Below are 20982 nucleotides of genomic sequence, written 5' to 3' on the forward strand. Positions count from 1 at the left end.
CTGTCTTTCCAAGCTAATTGGAACATTTCCAGTTTGGTGGAGCGCCATTTCCTTTCCAATTGTTCTGGAAGCGTGCTTCAGGGCTCGAGTATTTTCTGTATATCAGGGAGTTAATTTCTTGTGTCAAATGCTTTTTGTTTTGAGGTACGACTGCGTCTATGGTATTAGGTAAAATTTAGATCCTCGGTGAAGTGGTTAACTGATTTTTGTACTCCGCCGTCCTTGGGCTGATGGAGGGAGTCTGGAAGGGCATCTAGGAATCTTTGGGTTTCACGAGAATTTATAGCACGTCTTTTGATAATCCTTGGTTGGAGTCTGAGCAGATTATTTGTTGCGATATAATAAAATGGTGGTCCGATAGTCTAGGATTATGAGGAAAAACATTTTGATCCACAATATTTAATCAACAAGACAAAACTAGATCCAGTGTATGACCGTGGCAATATTTTGCATCATCTATGTTTTGCACAATGCATCATACCAGCTGTATTTCTGTATTTTGAGTTATATATCTTGAAAACCTGATTGCTGACATTCAAAACATTTTGGAACCATATCAGCAATGGACTAATTAAACAAATACCAAACAATAGTTTTTGTGTGGAAGTTTCCTTTAAGGAGGGGCCAGGAATCAGTGGTTGTAGGTTCGTGGCTGGGTCGGACAGTGATTGCTGTACAGGGGTGTCACAGACTGTCACACTGGGATCCAGAGTGGCAACTGGGTTAGGACAGGATGGGGCCTCAGGAGAGGGTGTGAGCTGTGGACTGGAGGGCCCAGGTCAGGGCTGGATGGTTGGATGGGTGTAGCAGCAGACAGGTCGGGTCGGTCCACTGGGGACTGCTGCACTGGTGTCTGCGGGATAGATGGTGCCGTTGAGGATTCCAGTGCTGGCGGCTGCCGGGTGGACTGGATTGCCGATGACTGCTGGGTCAGCCGGGGTTCGGGCTGCTGCTGGCGTAGTAATGGGGCCTGCGGCCCTTGGCTAGGTGGGGGTGCTGTCTCAAGTGTGGCTCGAGCACCGATATGGACTGGGCTGGGTTCTAGTCCCGCTTGGGTCGACTTAGGTTGTGACCGGACTGTCTGTCATCCTGGAGGTTTCTGGGCCACAGGCGAGCAGTAAAACATAAGGATCTGTGGTGCTGGGTGTGGTGGAAGAGGTTCCTGCTCTACTATATAGAGCCTGGGAGGCAGCAGAACCTCCCTGCGGGCTGCAAGTGGCGTCCCCAACGTTGGAGCCGCCCTGTTTTGTCCTAGGCACTGGGAAGCTAGGTGTAATAGCTCAGGAAAGCACCGCTCCCACGTGTCCCCTTGTTGCAGTCCACCACGTGACAATGGGGAGGAGACTGGGTAATGTTCAGGCAATATATCTGACCGGAGACGTCCTGTGCTGGCTATGTTGCGGCGATGCTGCAGGACCACGGTGGGATGGCACTTCCGTGGGTGTGGACCCAGTTCTCGTTGCAGACATCCCTAGCAAAGTGGCAAAGGAGGTACGTCCAAGCTCAGTCCCTCCACTGGATGCACTCAGCAACGTTTCTGGGCCGAGGAGGTGATATATCCCGCAATAGGTCTGCTGATCACTTGTCCGGTCCTTTCCTGGACTGCAGGTGGGCTGTACAGTATGTCAGGTACACCGTGTGTCCCCAAGAGGCTGACGTAGTGGTGCTAGCAAGTCACAAATCCGGTGACAGAAGGACCATGAAAGAGAGCAACCCGGCTCTCTGTGTTTGCTGATCCTTAGACCTGCTAGCACCGCCCCTGGTTAGAAGGGAATAAGGCAACTTCAGAGTTACACACAAAGATACTTTACTGACACACACACGGATGAAATGGACACGGAAAGGTAGTGGAATGGTGGTGGTTCTGTAGAAGGAAATGAAAGGCAATGAATATACTCTACATACGATATCACGAGAGCTGTGATAATGTTAATAACGGATTGTATAAATGGCATATAATCCCTGAACATGTTTACAGGTTACAATCTATACAGAAACAGCATACACAATGCAACAATAACAACTAACTTTTAAGAACAATTTATACATGCCACAGAAGTCACTTTGTGCATGCACACCATCCCACAAGTCTAAAGAGATACTATTGAGTCCAGTTATTTATGGGCAGCGACAGAGATGCTGCTCTCTGTCACTGCTTGAGGGAGACGGAGAGGAGGAGGCAGGAGTTGGGGATCTGGGACCCAAGCTGACTCCCTGTGATTGGCTGACCCCACGATGTGATAAGGCCTCTGGTAACCATGACCCCTAGCAAACAATCGGTGATCAGGCCTTAGCTGCGAAGGGCCAGTGTACTTGGCCAACTTGGCTCCAGTGGCGGAGGGGAGCCTTCTGCCAAAGTTATTAAGTTACAGAGTTTGTCTCTGAGAGGGCTGTGTGAATGAGATGGTGCGCTTAGTCACCAGCAGGGAATTTTTAACATTGTACATAGCCCTTCCCCTGGAAGGAATGTACATTATCCACTGCACTATTTTCCAAGGCTGCCAATGCCCATTGCCTCTTTATCTCTCCACAGCAGACTTTCTCTCATACTTTCCTCCTCTCTCCTCTACTCACTCCCATGGATGTTTAAAGGATTTGTGGGATATAGGACGCCTCTTCCGCCTCCTCCTATATTGGTGCCCGTTTACACACACCACAGACAGTAAATTCCTGAAATATTGAGAAAAACAGACAGAATGTCCATAGGTGAGTCATGGCAGGTTTACAAGGCTGTTATTTGGCTTGAACCGTTCATCCACTCAGGTGACAGCAATTCCAAGAAAATCGAGCTACCGCTTCGAATGTGGCCGTGACATTCTATACAGTTTAGCCTCAATTATGCATTGTTTCACAGCATGGATGTAATGCCTGAGGATGAGGGTTCGAAAGCAATAAACTAAACCCATGTGTGACTGGCTTCTACTGGCTTTGTGTGATTCTCTTTCACTGTGACCTGCCATTGTTTAGTCCGATGTGTGGGTTTGGTATGTTTTGCGTGGGTTTCTAAGTTCTGTTCTTAGGCTGAATTGCTTTTGCTAGACACAGTAACCTATCAGTTGTGTGTACTGTCTGTTTTATTCAAAGAGCACCTTGTTTGAACCCCCTAGCAACCCTCCTGATAAAAAAAACCCTGAAATGTCTTAGTGCAAGAATGACAAGTACAACACTAACACTTGCACTTGTCTTTTCTTACTAGCAATAATTTCAATGATAGATGCTTTTTCCAGGAATGGGTTTACTTGCAATGACTGTGATTATGTGGTTGTCTTACCTACCTTTGTTGAATGCACTGGCTGTAAGTCGCTCTGAATAGGAGCATCTGCTACTGCAAATGACCAAAATGACAAATGTACTGTCTGTCTGGTTCAGGAGAATATCACTCATGTGTCAATATCATTCTTATGTCTGACTTTAAACTCATTACTTTGATGTTTTGATAAAATGTCTATTCAAATCATACTGTTGATACATTCACACGGAGTCTCCTCGCAGTAGTCAAGATAACCCCCATCACATTACAGTGAGATATCTCCCATTGTATTAGGCAATACTATCATCTATTTCATGTGTACTTCAAAAGAGCTGGCTTTCCTAACTGCTGATGGATAAGAAGAAGAAAAAATAACTTCAAAAGAAACAGTTTCTTCTCTATTTTCCTTGGTGTAGGCAGGAAAGCTGTCAGACTGAGAATAATAGCAGCCATACATGTGTCCTCCTCGTTCGCTCTCTATAGGTCCATATAAAGGTCATTCATTTGAATATGATACATGGAGGGTAGGTTAAGATGTTATGCAGTATTCACCACATTGTGTGCACTACTCACAGACTGGACTGGCTACAACTTATTTTTGACATGTAACTTCACATGTTATTTGATGAAATGTTCTAAATTGGTCTCTGTTGCTCTTTGTCACACCCAAAGCAAGTATTCTATTTGTGAGCAGTGAAAGATAAGTGTCAATGATATATACTGTAATGAGTGGCGATTTTAACAGGTGGGACAAAAAAAAATGCATGCCAGCAAAGCCACTACACAACACAACACACCACACCACTAAACAATACAATCAATTGTACTATAACAGTGATAAACAGTGCCCACAAACTGTTAGGGCCTACATAAAGATATCCCAACAGCAGAGCTTTCTTTTCAGCACCATGGAGTGAATCCGCTGAGCCTCATCTGGCAGGGAAACAGTTCATTCAGCCTCATTTGCTGCCTTTTAAAAAAACAGAGCTGATATGGCTGACTTGCTTAAACAACATTTTATGTGGTTTCTACTGACAATTGATGTGTACAAACTACGGCATAAGGGGGCGACGAGTGGATAAGAGGCAATCCGTCATTTCGATTAAGACATTAATGAGCGAGCTAGGACAGATGTAGTCAATACAACTATGTGTTCAGCACTTTTGATATGTACACCGAAATTATTCTGAACATGGGCTGTTCTTACAGTTTTCTCCCTGTACACCAAGTCAAAGCCGTAGGATAAATAAAGGGGGCATAGAAGCAGACAAAGAAAGCACTTACAATATTTAATGATGACATTTCTCTAAAACAGGCTATAGGTTACATGTGCACCACCAAGTCAGAACAGTAGGCTAAGTTATAAGGAGGAAAGGGACCAAATTATTAGGGTGAGGCACATGGGCTATTAACAGCTTACTACACAACTTGGTATTACTTTCTTATAGCACCTACAGTATACATATCTCCCTGATGTAAAAAGGGCTTAAACATAAATATACATACAGTGGGGCAAAAAAGTATTTAGTCAGCCACCAATTGTGCAAGTTCTCCCACTTAAAAAGATGAGAGAGGCCTGTAATTTTCATCATAAGTACACTTCAACTATGACAGACAAAAAACAAAAAAAATCCATAAAATCACATTGTAGGATTTTTAATGAATTTATTTGCAAAATTATGGTGGAAAATAAGTATTTGGTCACCTACAAACAAGCAAGATTTCTGGCTCTCACAGACCTGTAACTTCTTCTTTAAGTGGCTCCTCTGTCCTCCACTCGTTACCTGTATTAATGGCACCTGTTTGAACTTGTTATCAGTATAATAGACACCTGTCCACAACCTCAAACAGTCACACTCCAAACTCCATTATGGCGAAGACCAAAGAGTTGTCAAAGGACACCAGAAACAAAATTGTACACCTGCACCAGGCTGGGAAGACTGAATCTGCAATAGGTAAGCAACTTGGTTGGAAGAAATCAACTGTGGGAGCAATTATTAGGAAATGGAAGACATACAAGACCACTGATAATCTCCCTCGATCTGGGGCTCCATGCAAGATCTCACCCCGTGTGGTCAAAATGATCACAGGAACGGTGAGCAAAAATCCCAGAACCACATGGGGGGACCTAGTGAATGACCTGCAGAGAGCTGGGACCAAAGTAACAAAGCCTACCATCAGTAACACACTACGCCCGCAGGGACTCAAATCCTGCAGTGCAAGACGTGTCCCCCTGCTTAAGCCAGTACATGTCCAGGCCCGTCTGAAGTTTGCTAGAGAGCATTTGGATGATCCAGAAGAAGATTGGGAGAATGTCATATGGTCAGATGAAACCAAAATATAACTTTTTTGGTAAAAACTCAACTTGTCGTGTTTGGAGGACAAAAAATGCTGAGTTGCATCCAAAGAACACCATACCTACTGTGAAGCATGGGGGTGGAAACATCATGCTTTGGGGCTGTTTTTCTGCAAAGGGAGCAGGACGACTGATCCGTGTAAAGGAAAGAATGAATGGGGCCATGTATCGTGAGATTTTGAGTGAAAACCTCCTTCCATCAGCAAGGGCATTGAAGATGAAACGTGGCTGGGTCTTTCAGCATGACAATGATCCCAAACACACCGCCTGGGCAACGAAGGAGTGGCTTCGTAAGAAGCATTTCAAGGTCCTGGAGTGGCCTAGCCAGTCTCCAGATCTCAACCCCATAGAAAATCTTTGGAGGGAGTTGAAAGTCCATGTTGCCCAGCAACAGCCCCAAAACATCACTGCTCTAGAGGAGATCTGCATGGAGGAATGGGCCAAAATACCAGCAACAGTGTGTGAAAACCTTGTGAAGACTTACAGAAAATGTTTGACCTCTGTCATTGCCAACAAAGTGTATATAACAAAGTATTGAGATGAACTTTTGTTATTGAACAAATACTTATTTTCCACCATAATTTGCTAATAAATTCATAAAAAATCCTACAATGTGATTTTCTGGATTTCTTTTTCTCATTTTGTCTGTCATAGTTGAAGTGTACCTATGATGAATATTACAGGCCTCTCTCATCTTTTTAAGTGGGAGAACTTGCACAATTGGTGGCTGACTAAATACTTTTTTGCCCCACTGTATGTTTGATTGATTGATATTACATAATTTATGCACTAGCATACAATACATTCTTGGACTCACCTTGTTGTACTGTGCTCTCTTGAACAGGAAGGTGGCACGGTGATCCTTCGTAGGCAAATTTTGTCATCACACTTTATCATCATAGTCTGGGATTCTCTGGATTTATGGTGCATCAAGAAAACTGGGGGAAAAAACAAGGTTGAATCATGACGTCAGTGATCTTCAGGCCGGTGCTCTAGAAAGAAGGCCGAGTTCCCGACTTGGAATTCCGAGTTGGATGACTGTTCAAAACGTTTTTTCCCCCAAGTTCCCAGTTGTCTTGAACTCAGTGAAGTCTGAGATTTCCCAGTTCGAGTTTCCAGTTGTTTTGAATCCGGCAGAAGTCATGCTGGATTGACAGTATGGCCAATGTTGAATGTTTATATTTTTAAGCTTAGATAGAGACCCTTAAACTCAGACTTAGATCACACACCCACTCCACTGAATAGCAGGCTGGTGATTGCTTTGCAACGCTTGCAGTTAGCCACTGATTCCTTCCAAACCACTCATTGTTGAATTTCACCACAGAAAGCACTGAGCTAGGCTGAAAAACCTGTATTTTGGAGCAGACTTACATTGTTTGCAAACTGATATGTGGCACGTATTAACGCTAAAATAACATGCAAAACAGGTAACACCTGACCTAAATGACGAGTCGCCACTGAATGTAACCTCAGTCTGATTATGTGTCAGTTACAGTGCCTTGCAAAAGTATTCATCCCCCTTGGCAATTTTCCTATTTTGCATTACAACCTGTAATTTAAATCTATTTTTATTTGTATTTCATATAATGGATATACACAAAATAGTCCAAATTGGTGAAAGTGAAAAAATCACCCAGCAGGACAATGACCCTAAGCATACTGCTAAAGCAACCCTCGGGTGGTTTAAGGGGAAACATTTAAATGTCTCTGAATGGCCTAGTCAAAGCCCAGACCTCAATCCAAATGAGAATCTGTGGTATGACTTAAAGATTGCTGTACACCAGCAGAACCCATCCAACTTGAAGGAGCTGGAGCAGTTTTGCCTTGAAGGATGGGCAGAAATCCCAGTGGCTAGATGTGCCAAGCTTATAGAGACATACCCCAAGAGACTTGCAGCTGTAATTGCTGCAAAAGGTGGTTCTACAAAGTATTGACTTTGGGGAAGTGAATAGCTATTTCTTGTTTGTTTCACAAAAAAAATATTTTGCATCTTCAAAGTGGTAAGCATGTTGTGTAAATCAAATGATACAAACCCTCCAAAAATCTATTTTAATTCCAGGTTGTAAGGCAACAAAATAGGATACATGCCAAGGGGGGTGAATACTTTCGCAAGCCACCCTCCAGTATGTGTTACATGATATTTAGGGTTATCCAAAGTTGTAAATAACAATAATTCCCTGGATGTTATACAGTATATATAGGCAATCTCGTGATGAAAAGGAAAATGGTCACAGTCATGTCTGCGTCCCAAATGGCACCCAATTCCCTACATAGTGCACTACTTTTGATCAGGGCTCATAGGGCTCTGGTGAAAAATAATGCACAATATAGGGACCATGTCCACCGCACAAAAGGAAGATCATAGTAGGCCTTTCATTTGATTTTCTGAATTGACCCAATTTCGTTACCATTACAATCACCTCTGATACAGTCAATCAACCTCCCGACTGGCATAGAATGAGTAGATAATAAGAACATGACTAGAAGAGTAATAGATGATATTTCTATGCTGAGGAGCATGATTTACTCAGATTTCACGGAGCACAGAGTACAAACCATGTCAAATTATGATGAGCCTTCTGCATGAGTTGTTCAGTGAATGTGTCTGAGGCTCTGAGCCATGAATGATTATTGCATTGAGGGGGAATATGCAGCAGAGATGGTTAGTGCATTGAGGGGGAATATGCAGCAGAGATGGTCAGTGGCCATAGTAGTATTAACATTCCAATGGGACCCAGTTTACCACAGGTTAACCTGCTGCTAGCTACCAGTGGATAGGTGCTCTCCTTTACACTTAGTTTGGAATAGATTGAACTTTGGCAACACTTTACTTAAAGCCTTTAATGCATTGTGATGCAGTTATAATGCAATGCAAGACTTGTCATAAAGAGCATGTATGACTCACTAATAATGTCTTATCATAATCATCTTATAATGATCCTGACTAAATGCTGTCCATTTTGAGGTAGGTGCACAAGGTCTACTACACCTGCAGGCTTTATTTGGTGCCTCTTCAGATTTCAATGGCAAGTACAAGACATTCTCCTCTCAAAGTTGAGAGGGGCCTCTTCATAGAAGTGCGTCTTTAAATCAAGAGGGGCAAAGAAATTAATAAATCCCCTGATACAATAATTCTGAGCTTTGAGGGGGGCTTATCTGTAATTTATACTTCCTTTGAAGATGGAGCGCTTTCATAATGCGGTCCACAGCCTAACAATTAGAATATCAGTGTGATATGGATGGGTTGAGTTGCCAATGCCTAGGCCTGGGGGACTGGTGTATTAGGGGAACTTTGGGAATGCCCCACAAAATGTTTTTAATTAACCACCATCGAAATCAAAAATTTAAAGCAAATATAAAATACTTTTGTAATAAAAAAGTTTGAATATCAATATGTCACTTGCTATGGATTAGATAAGTGAGTACGCCTGGAATGTTGCTGTATTTTGGCAGGAAAATATCAAAGTAGGATTGGTGTGCCATTTCACATCCTGTTATGTTCTAATTCATGTCCCCATAATATTGGCATATAAAACTGTGCTGTGGATGCCCTCTAGTGAGCCTCTTAGTCCAACAGTTTGGATTTCTTTCAAATCTATCAGCCAAAATAGATGATTATATCTGAATCAAGCGACGCACCCAATGTGTGTCACACACAGTGTGTGACATAAGTGAATCACGGTGACTGACTCTTACTTTCAGTATACAAAAGGCCACAGCAGATGGCAGCAATCACTAAGCTTGTCGTTAAAAAAAAAATGTGTTCACCTTTTAAAGGGAGAATGGTGATTTTGTTGTCATATGACACTACGCAGCCTAGGGATTGGGCTGCTGTGTAGATTCGGCTACGTATAATGAACATATGAAAGTAAGAAAACTGAAAATAATATATAGTTTCAGTTATTATGGAATTATTGACCATATAAATAGTTCATGCATATTGTTTTCCCCTATTTGTGATATCTTTAGGCCCACAATTCCTTGTATGACGCATGCAATTGGTACATATGCGAAATATAAAAAAATAAACATGCTCCTAAATATAAATAAAACAGCACCAATGTAACATGTGATACAATTTATGCTTCTCCTTTTCTCATAAAGGGAAATGTTGCTCTTTTTTTTTTTCGTTATTTCAAGGGGATACCAACATTCAGAGGATCCCTGAATAGCCTTCGCGTTAGGACAAGGTGCTGGAAGTGACAGAGCGAAAGAAAAGACTCCAGCGCTAGAGCGGAAAAACCGTAGCAAGCTACAGTAACTGGCCATTCATTCGGAATCCTGTAGGATCTGTTATCATATCAGCATAAAACAAAACCTGAGCCCCGAAGTCAACTCGGAGCACTCTACTATCCGAAAGGTAAGCTGTAATATGATTTCCACAACATAGCATTTTCATTGCAGAGACGCAGTATTCTCCCAATCGTACTACGAGCGACTTGTCACTGCGGTTAGAAGTGCTGCTCAATGACCGAAGGATGACCAGAAAGCCAGACTCGTATAGCTAGCTAGCTATTTCAGTTGGTTCTCGTTTTCATGTCAGATATCTCTCGTTAATAACAGCTATTACGGTAATGTTATTGTTAGCTCCACGAGTAGCAAGCTAGCTAACGTTAGTTGGCTAACTGAGAAAGTACTGCATGTGACAGCTAGCGCGAACTAGTAAAGAATCGCGTACCGCAGCGGCCAAATGTTGCTAATAATCCATCTGACCTATCCAATATAATGGTTAGCTTGTCAGCGAGTCATCTAACCTGGTAGTTTCAACCCGTTGAAATGCAAATGTACTGGCTTCCTTGCTATCCCTAAAAACACAGTGGCTTGTTATGAACGGGGCTACTTTCTTGCTTGCTAAAATGGTCTGTTGTCGATTATAACGAGTGCGCGGTCAGACGAGAGTAACTAGCTAGCCATGTTATAGCCTACCTCCCTACCGTTTACAGTTTTGCAGTAACATTAATTAGCAAACCAGCCAGTGCAGGTTTTGTTGTCAACAGATGTCTATTGTTTCATGATCACACAGAATCATAGCTCGGGTTGCATTGATTTAATACTACTACAAATAATAATAGCTAACATTCTTTTGAATTCGATCCTTGGCATGATATGATAGAAGTGACACTACTGGCTATGTCGCTTGAATTGCTGTTTGAAAGGTATCTAGCTGGCTAGAGGTGTTAGCCCCCCCCAATCAAATAACATGAGTATGGTTCATCTGTACGAATCTAAAATACATGGCTCCGTTTGACACTGCATGGTATTGCCTAGTCTCAAATTGTTATGTACAGCCTGTATCTTTTGATTGTCTTTTCACTAGATATATTTTGATAATTTGCAGACTTGTTTTTTTATATATATATTTTTTTACATAAAGCAATGTTACTACAATATAACTACACGTGAAAATGTATCAAATTAAAAGGTTTTGTGACCATGGTAATATATGTGCGGTGTCCTTTTGTGGATAAGTATGAAAAACACTTTCCCCACACTTTCCACTGTGAGAGACCTCACTATATGTTCCTAACTTCCTATAGCTCAGTGATTGGGTTGCTCAATACTGCCTTGGCTGCAATCCTCTGAGTAGATCTGAAAGAGTGCTTCTCTTACAACCCAGGAGATTTATTCAAACACCCAGAAATCCCCTTGGAAACAGTCCAGTGTACTCTGTAATTACAACTGTAGTCCACATTCTCTACAGTATACTTACTCTAAGGAATTTGGCTCAGGTACAGGTAACGTTGTGGTTGGTGCCATGAAAACACAAAACATTCAGCTTCTGATGTTTAGTATCTTCTCTTGGAGGTTGGCTCTTTCTTATCCCCTTGGTAATGAAGAAGTGTGATTAAGATGGTGGACACACTGGCATTTGTAATTGAGGTGATCTTGGGTTTCTGTTTCTGTTCACCTCACCGCTTAGCTTATTATCCTGACCATCAAACGGCCATTGGGCCTGCAGTTAGCAGAGGTGAGCTGCTGGCGTCCTTGCCTTTATAAAGAGCTCTTTCAAGCGCCTTTGCTGCAGCTCTTGGGGAGTATAAATCTGCTTGAAAGGAGCTTTGCTCCAGTGTCATGCCTTGCTGCTGGCAAGATAAATCGTTGGGACCGCATCATTGGGCATGGCTGGAGATGACGGAGGGATGGGACGGAGGTGGGTAATCTCTCTGATTAAAGGGGTCCTACTCCTCACGGCCTGTACACACACACACCACTGCCTCCCTCTCTTTGTGCCACCCACTCGCTGTGTTCGGCTCGAACTGACTTAGGCTAAAACCGCAGTATAGCCTAATACAACCTTCTGTTTAAATGGTCGGGCAGGTCCAAAGCTTCAGGTTTTTCTTAAAATGTCACATATCACTAGTGAATTCTGTTTGAGATGTAGGCTAATGTTCACTTTGAGCATGTTTAGAGGTTTTGAAGATTGCCTCACCTAGGTGCTTTTTATTTATCCTTTATTTTACCAGGTAAGTTGACTGAGAACACAGTCTCATTTTCAGCAACGACCTGGGGAATAGTTACAGGGGAGATGAGGGGGATGAATGTGCCAATTGTAAACTGGGGATTATTAGGTGACCGTGATGGTTTGAGGGCCAGTTTGGGAATTTAGCAAGGACACCAGGGTTAACACCCCTACTCTTACGATAAGTGCCATGGGATCTTTAATGACCTCAGAGAGTCAGGACACCCGTTTAACATCCCATCCGAAAGACTGCACCCTGCAGTGTCACTGCCCTGGGGCATATATTTTTTTCGACCAGAGGAAAGAGTGCCTCCTACTGGCCCTCAACACCACTTCCAGCAGCATCTGGTCTCCCATCCAGGAACTGACCAGGACCAACCCTGCTTAGCTTCAGAAGCAAGCCAGCAGTGGTATGCAGGGTGGTATGCTGCTGGCATAGGTGCTTGTTTTTGTATCAAAGAGATGAGCTGTTTATGAATCCTTTTGAAGGGCAAGGTAGAGCTTGTAATTAAGCCTTTCATCACTTGATTAGGCTGAAGATTGATTCATATGATATGATCTCACTTTGTCAAGGCAGATGGAAAGGCTTGGGATAAATATACAGCAGTCAGTATTTTAACACTGGCTTGTATACCACACAATTTTCTATTAAAAGCAAATAGTTGCGTTGTTCAGCTTAGGCATGGAGGAACGCAAATAGGAGCTTTTAGCTCGGGACCGGATTCAATGCCTGTAATAGCACTGTTTATACCATATACATAACCTAGTCATTCTATTTTCAGTCATTCTACTTGGTCTTTGTTTATACAACATTGCAGATGCCGCTCTGTCATTTCCTGGTTGCAAAATTGTTAATTGTTAGCCCAAGCCTTAATTTCAGTTTCTGTAACAAAACAAGCAACTATAATGTAGAGCCCTCAAACTCAACTCTGGCCCTCGAAGCCAGTTCCACTGCTTTCTCCCATTGTTCGCCTCTAATCAGGGACTGATTTAGACCTGGCACACCAGCTGGGTGCAATTAATTATCAGTTAGAACAGAACCAGCAGTTCTGTAGATCCAGCAAATCTACCACCTAGACTTGCTTTCAATGACAAGTACAGATCTTTAACTCACAAATTCCATGTGAATTTGGTCAGGTCGCACAAAAAGTTTTATATATTGCAGTTTTAAGGAAGTCTACCTCCTGTGTTACAGGATGTGCTGCAGTACGGTTCAGTACTCAATAGGTTTTCATGACATTCTGCTCCAGTCAAATGATTAATGTCCTAGCACCCATACTGAGATCTAATGACACCCGGGATAAAGTGCTCTTCTGTTTCTGCTCTGGTGGATCTCGAACACAATCAGCAGACCAGGATATTAGCTGCTTTCTGAACCTCTGGGCATGAAGGGGGATGTATTGCTTTGATTTAGTTAAATGGTCACTTGTTGCTACGCTCGTCCTGCTTGGGTTATTCCTTACATACAGACAGACAGTCCTGTGGCTATTACAGATCATCTTTATATTTCACGAACCTATCTTTCCAACGGCTGTGTGTTGGTTAAACCGATAGGTCTAACGTTTTTGTCATCTGAAAGCCATAAGTCCACAAACGAACGTTCCTCTGGGAAACATAAACTCAGTCTCTATTGTAACTATCATCTTATTACACAATGAATTCATGTTTCTGAGTATTGTTTTCTTCCTCACTGTTGTTCTTGAGATGAAACACTTGATTGGGAAAGCTTGACTGTGAAAGTGAGCACTTTACGGTACCTACTAGTCCTGACAGTTTTACTGCCGCTGGACCTGAACGGGTACTTGTGGGTTTGGGGTTAAGAGGATCACTGTCTAATACAACATCCCAATCAGTTTAACCGCTTGGCTCTCTATAGGCTTACAGGAGTGAGCAGCAGGCTCGGTCAAGAAACCAGAGACCAAGCGGGCCTCTGAAATGTGCCTGCCCTAGGAGAGCGGCTTGAGAGGAAACCGTGTTTGATTTACTGTGCGCGGCAGTGCAGTCAACCTACTCCTTTATTCAGAGGAGGTGGAGAGAACAGAAACGCTCTGTTGGTGCGCAATGCACAGTAAGGGGTTAACAACCCCACACAACTCTTTAGCTCTGTGATGGTGTGTAGGGTTGGGGGCGTGGTTAACATTTGTCCTATTGTGATTATTTACCCATAAAATATTGTGATATACGATGCTATTCTTGGCAATTTCTCGCATGGAATAGCCTTCATTTCTCCGAACAAGAATGGACTGACGATTTTCAGAAGAAAGTTCTTTGTTTCTAGCCATTTTGAGCCTGTAATCGAAACCACAAATGCTGATGCTCCAGATAGTCAACTAGTCTAAAGAAGGCCAGTGTTATTGCTTCTTTAATCAGAACAACAGTTTTCAGCTGTGCTAACATAATTGCAAAAGGGTTTTCTAATGATCAATTAGCCTTTTAAAATGATAAAGTTGGCCTAGCTAACACAACGTGCCATTAGAACACAGGAGTCATGGATGCTGATAATGGGCCTCTGTACGCCTATGTAGATATTCCATTATAAATCTGCCGTTTTCAGCTACAATAGTCATTTACATCATGTAACAATGTCTACACAGTATTTCTGATCAATTTGATGTTATTTTAATGGACAAAAAAATGGCTTTTCTTTCAAAACAAGGACATTTCTAAGTGACTCCAAACTTTTGAAGTGCGTGTGTGCGTGCATATGTCCCAGACTGTGGTGCTGTGTTGAACCAGGCTTGGGCAAGAGGCCAGTGGCAGGATGGCCCTGCCTGGCTGGTGGGGTGACCGTCACAGATTGGTCACGGTGCTGCGCCCGCCCGCATCACGTGTGTGTGTGGTGCCAACCGCTTGAGAGCAGAGACTGCAGGGAAATGGTAGCTCATCCGATGAAGGGGAGGGCAGGTGGGAACTGGAGCTTATTCAGTTTGGTACAATGATAAGCCTATCATTTTGCAGGTAGAAATGCAGGCCTAATGACTAGAGCTGACGCATAGGCCTGTGCCTTATTCTACATGACATATACTCATGTCTGGTCTACAGTGCATTTATATCTGTTCTACACCAGTGCATTTATATATGTTCTACACCAGTGCATTTATATCTGAATGATCAGTAACTGCACTCTTCTTCTGAGGAAGTGGTGATCTCTGTCTCTCACTTGCTCTCTCACTCAGCACCACCACTGTCATGTTAAGCTCAGCGTGGGTGTCGGGAACAGCCTGTTTTGATCGCCTCACTCATCACACTTAGTATTAAGTTACCCACCCCGTGCCATAGTGTTGCTGTTTTGTCTACAAAGGACACAATGCAGTTGCCTGGTTAAACCAGACCGGAGTTAAATACGCAGTGGTTTTTCTGGTCGCATAGTCGTTTGCTACAACACCCTGCTGAAACAAGAAGCAGCAAAGTTTCATCACTTTGTCAAAAGTTAATGTTGCCACTGAAACGGACTCAACCGCATGTGTCATCTTTTTGAATGCCTGACCGTCCCGTCTTCAGTCAGCTGTTCGCTCCACAACACAAAAATCTACGCTGGATAGTTTACCTCCTCTCGTCTCTCCTTATATTGTCAGTTAAATGTAAACCAGGCTTTCTTTTACTTTGCTGCTTTGGGTAATGTTTGTCGACTTGAATATGACGTGTGTGTGTATATATATATATTTTAAATACGGCAATGTATATGTTTATATTCAGTTGAGAAATCATAATTTATAATATATTTTAATCTTTTGGAGCACAATTTGTGTAGAAAAAGGTCTGTTTTTCATTCCATTTCTAAAGATTTATCGATAATCTGTGACTTTTGCCACCCTAAAATCGGTATCGGACCCAAAAATCCCATATCGGTAGATCTCTAGCAGAATTGCATTCTTGTGTAAAGAAATCTTCATAAGGATAACGCAAAATACATTGTGTTAAAAGCCAATCAGAGGTGTTTTTGGGCAGAGTGTTGGCCTATTATGCTGTGTGCCGTTCACACCAGTAAGTATGGCCGTTTGTCTGGACTAGAGGTGGGAATTAATAATTGAATGGAGGCCCTGCCGAGTGTGAAGAAGTAGCCTATTAAGATGCGCAGTCACACTCGTCTCCATGACAGCATGGCCATCGTCAGTTTCACGTCTCCATTACCTTAGACTGCTGCCTGGACGCTTCAAGGGCTGTGTAGAGGAACATACCGGTACCAACTTGAGGCTATAGTCCTACAGTTTTAAAGTGTTAGGGAAAGTCATTCCTATGCCTTAGTTTTGGCTCAATCAACACCTGTACATGTTGGATTGGAATTTTTTTCAAGTCACCTGATTCTGACTTGCAGCCTAGGATTATTATTATTTTTTTCTCATTCTGATCCATTATTGATGTAACCTATCTGTTCACATATTTCAATGCTTTTGGTCAGCTTCTGCAACATGTGAGGTGAAAAGTCTTTTAAAGAACATTATTCCATTTCAGTAGGAGGCTGTCTCTTTCAGCCCCCCCCCCCCCCCCCCCCCCTCTGATGTGGGCTATTTTGAGCTCCCATCACAAATCCTAAGGAAATGGACAAAGCTTTAGCAGCCTGCAATGCATGGCCATCTGTCTCAGTCTTCGGGAGGCACGGTGAGGGGCAAGGGTGTCAATATATTTATCAGTGGGAAGTAGCCTATGATGTTGATGATTATCATGGCTTTTTGGGTGTTGTGATGTTAAAAGTATGTTTGATTTATTATGTTCCTTCAGACCTTTGTGTTGTATGATGATTGGGAGCACACAGACTACTAGCCTAGCTCTTTCTGATCAAACTAGGGTATTGACATAGCCCATAGGCTTGTTTATACGTCTACCTATGTGAGCACACAGTATTTTGTGATCTGACAACTGTATAAGCCTAAAAATAATCACAGCTGTTAGCAGCAGTTGGGATTCTCAGCCCTTCTAGAGATCAATTGAGTGTGTGTGGGTTCCAGCCCTTTAAAACGACAATTCAGTCATTTGTATGTCACCCACTCCAACGGTGGTGGTTGTATTGCATATTGTGAAACCGACGCTGGCTGTCAGCACGCAGGGTTTCATAGGCGCTGTTGGGTGCCAGAAGGCACCCTGCCAGCCAAATAAAGTTCCTGAGTTAGAAACCTGAGAAATTAGTCTGTATTCTGTAACGCCTCCCTTCTATAGAACAGGGAGGCGTTGTGACAGTCAGCGAGCACATTGGGGGTTTCTGTTAAAGTTTCAGGGTCTTGTGCATTTAGGGCACAAGCACATCATAGAAAAGCATTTTGCAACAGCACACACAAATGTGCGTTTCTTATTGGACAAGTTCAGAAAGTAGCAACCTCCCCGTTTCACTCCGATTTGGGTCATCATGCCTATTGAACAAGAACCCGATCTATGTTGACACAGGGTCATGTCTGTAGTGACCCCCAACCCTTCTCCTTTTCTCTCCTTATCGGCGGAGAATGGCAACTCATAACTCAGTCTCATAGAAACCAGACCTGTGAGAGACAGTTGATGTTATCAATGCAGCAGATTGCAGAGTGCTGAAGTAGGTTTGAGAATTTAAAGCGCAGTGCAGAGATTTTGTTTTTCAAGCCCGAATGCTTCATTTCTTTTGCACTGTATCACGTTCGAGATGATAAAAGTCCAGCATTAGGTGTTAGCAGAAGAAAAAGATTGCGTTGACTACATTTTGAATTGAATTGAATCATTTGACTTTTTCCTTATCCCATCCTTCATGACTGAAATGGTCTTGATAGTCTCAAAACTGGTGACAATGGCAACACAGACGTAGAAGTTTCCAATAGAAAAAGCCCATATATTTGTCAGGGCTGGTACGCCTAAATATCCAAGGAACATTGGCACGTAACGGTGTTGAGATTCTGTCAGAAGTATTGCGCTGCCTGTGAAATTTCACTGCTGGAGGAAAGACTGCTCATGTATTGCAGAGCTGACCCATTTCCCAGGGATCATTTGGAAGGGGAAAGGGAGCCTTTTATGATCCTGCCTTTTGAGTTGCATGCAAAGGTGCCGTCAGTCAGTTATCCACTGCCTCATCCCTGGGCCTGTATTCGTAAAGCATCTCAGAAGTGCTGATTTAGTATAGTTTTGGCTTTTTTAATCACAATTAGTAAGAGGGGGGACCTGATCCTAGATCAGCGCTCCTACTCTGAGATGCGTTGTGAATACCGGCCCAAAGGTTTTCATTTTCCTTTTTAGAATATGTCTCGAGACATTTTTATATCTTCAAGTGGGCCTGCTAACAGAGAAAGCCCTTTGGCTATTCAGAAAATGATTTATTTAACTGCTTCTGAAATGCTCGAGGCCTGTTACTATCTAGTCCTCATCAAAGTGTTACAATCTGATGCTTGATAATTGACAAAGCTTTGTGGCAACTGATCTGAATAAATACAGCAATGCAAGGTTTCCCTCATTCTAGAATATCATGGAGCTTTATTGGGCCTCTAAATAACAAGTTGAAGCTGTTTCACACATTAATGAAGCCCAAACTTATCGACGTGAGTGTGTTTGTCCCAACATTGAGGTTCAGAAACACATCATATCTGTAGCTAGATTGATCTGTTGTTTTTGGAACATGGTGTGTCTGTCTCAGCTGGCAGCATCACAGGGTGCAAGCAGTCATTACCGTGAGGCAATGTATCTCTGTGGCTACTCTGTGTTCACTTCCTATAGCTAGCAGGGGGGCTTCATAGCTCAGGTCCTTGGGGATCACAGCCCTGCTGGTTTTTGGTTAAACGGTAAAGACTTATTTCAGGAACGACGCGTTCGGTAGGGCATCATGTTCTGATACAGAGGGAGGAATCATGCCAGCTCTTCATGATATTTGTAGATCTGCGATGTTTAGCTTGTTACACCCTGTTTAGCAGAGTGCATGTTTTGTGCTCTCTAGCAAATCAGTAACATAAATAGATCAAGTGCCCCAGAGAATTCAATCCAAATCATTGCCCTTGTTCTGAAATCCACACTAGCATATCACTTAGAATACAACGCTTTATTCTAAGTGGTAGGCAGCCAATGCTGCTCGTATGGACATTGGACAAAAGACTTTGTGAGTCGGGCCACCCTACAGCCTGCCCTGGATCTTCCCGGTGTCCTCTCCGTTGCCACCTGTTCTGTCATCCCGAGCCACACCGCACGGGCTCCGTTAGCGTCTGCCGACCCCAGACTATTGGCCAACCTGATGGGATTAGAGCTCTGATGAAAGGAGACAGTAGGGGAGCACTGTGTGCCTCCTATGAATAATTATATTTTATTTCAGCGCCTGGCCTTTCAACAGAGCCAAAGTTACCTGGGAGCTGCTGTCTCCCTCTATCTAGCTGCTTCTGTTGTAGTAAATGGCTAGCCTCGTAAGCCAAGGGTTTGGGAGGAGGGCCACACAACACTAATGGCTAGCCATTGTCTCAAAGACTTTGTCCTTGTGTTTCTTGGCTATTTACATTGTTTTATTCACATTAGAGGTCGACCGATTAATCGGAATGGCCGATTTTATTAGGGCCGATTTCAAGTTTTCATAACAATCTGTAATCAGCATTTTTGAACAACGACTGTGGTCGATATTTATTTTATTTTTAACCTTTATTTAACTAGGCAAGTCAGTTAAGAACACATTCTTATTTTCAATGACTGCCTAGGAACGGCGGGTTAACTGCCTTGTTCAGGGGCAGAACGACAGATTTTACCTTGTCAGCTCGGGAATTCGATCAACCTTCCGGTTAGAGTCCAACGCTCTAACCACCTGCCTTAGATTGCACTCCACGAGGAGCCTGCGTGGCAGGCTGACTACCTGTTACGCGAGTGCAGCAAGAAACCAAGGTAAGTTGCTAGCTAGCATTAAACTTAGCTTAGAAAAAAACTATGAATCTTAACATAATCACTAGTTAACTACACATGGTTGATGATATTACTAGTTTATTTAGCATGTCCTGCATTGCATATAACCGGTGCGGTGCCTGTTCATTTCTCATCGAATCATAGCCTACTTCGCCAAACGCGTGACAATGTAACCAGCGTTTTCGCGAAAAGAGCACTGTCGTTGCACCAATGTGTACCTAACCATAAACATCAATTCCTTTCTTTAAAATCAATACACAAGTATATATTTTTAAACTTGCATATTTAGTTAATATTGCCTGCTAACATTAATTTCTTTTAACTAGGGAAATTGTGTCACTTCACTTGCGTTCCGTGCAAGCAGTCAGGGTATATGCAATACAGCTGTTTGTGCCGCCTGGCTCGTTGCGAACTGTGTGAAGACCATTTATTCCTAACAAAGACCGTAATTAATTTGCCATAATTGTACATAATTATGACATAACATTGAAGGTTGTACAATGTAACAGCAGTATTTAGACTTAGGGATGCCACCCATTAGATAAAATATGGAACGGTTCTGTATTTCACTGAAAGAATAAATGTTTTTGAAATTATAGTTTCCGGATTTGACCGTATTAATGACATAAGGCTCGTATTTCTGTGTTATTATGTTATAATTAAGTCTAGGATTTGATATTTGATAGAGCAGTCTGACTGAGCGGTGGTAGGCAGCAGCAGGCTCATAAGCATTCTTTCAAACAGCATCTTCGCTGTGCTTCAAGTTTATCGACTCTCGAGATTAGGCTGGTGAAAGGGTTCACCAAACTAATATTTGAAAATAAATATGATTTTACTGCAAAATGCACACACTTTAAGAATACTACTGGAGTGAATACAAAGTGTTATGTTTGGGGCAAATCCAATACAACACATTACAGAGTACCACTCTTCATAGTGGCTGCATGATGTTATGGGTATGCTTGTAATTGTTAAGGACTGGGGAGTTTTTCAGGATAAAAAAGAAACGGAATGGATCTAAGCACAGGCAAAATCCAAGAGGGAAACCTGGTTCCATCTGCTTTCCACCAGACATTAACTCACCTTTCAGCA

The 20982-nt window shown here is 42.6% G+C and overlaps 1 protein-coding gene across 1 annotated transcript in view; it reads left to right on the forward strand.

Annotated features, from left to right (window-relative positions):
- The first annotated feature begins 9808 nt into the window (after positions 1–9808).
- The window catches only part of LOC139413102 (alpha-1,6-mannosylglycoprotein 6-beta-N-acetylglucosaminyltransferase A-like), a 111019-nt gene continuing 99845 nt past the window's right edge, over positions 9809–20982 (forward strand). The window contains exon 1 of the mRNA XM_071160165.1: positions 9809–9966. The gene's annotated coding sequence lies outside the window, so the exon portion shown is untranslated. The remainder of the gene's footprint in view (positions 9967–20982) is intronic.

This window comes from Oncorhynchus clarkii, chromosome 7 (genome assembly GCF_045791955.1).
Source record: "Oncorhynchus clarkii lewisi isolate Uvic-CL-2024 chromosome 7, UVic_Ocla_1.0, whole genome shotgun sequence".
In the NCBI taxonomy this organism is placed as follows: domain Eukaryota; kingdom Metazoa; phylum Chordata; class Actinopteri; order Salmoniformes; family Salmonidae; genus Oncorhynchus; species Oncorhynchus clarkii.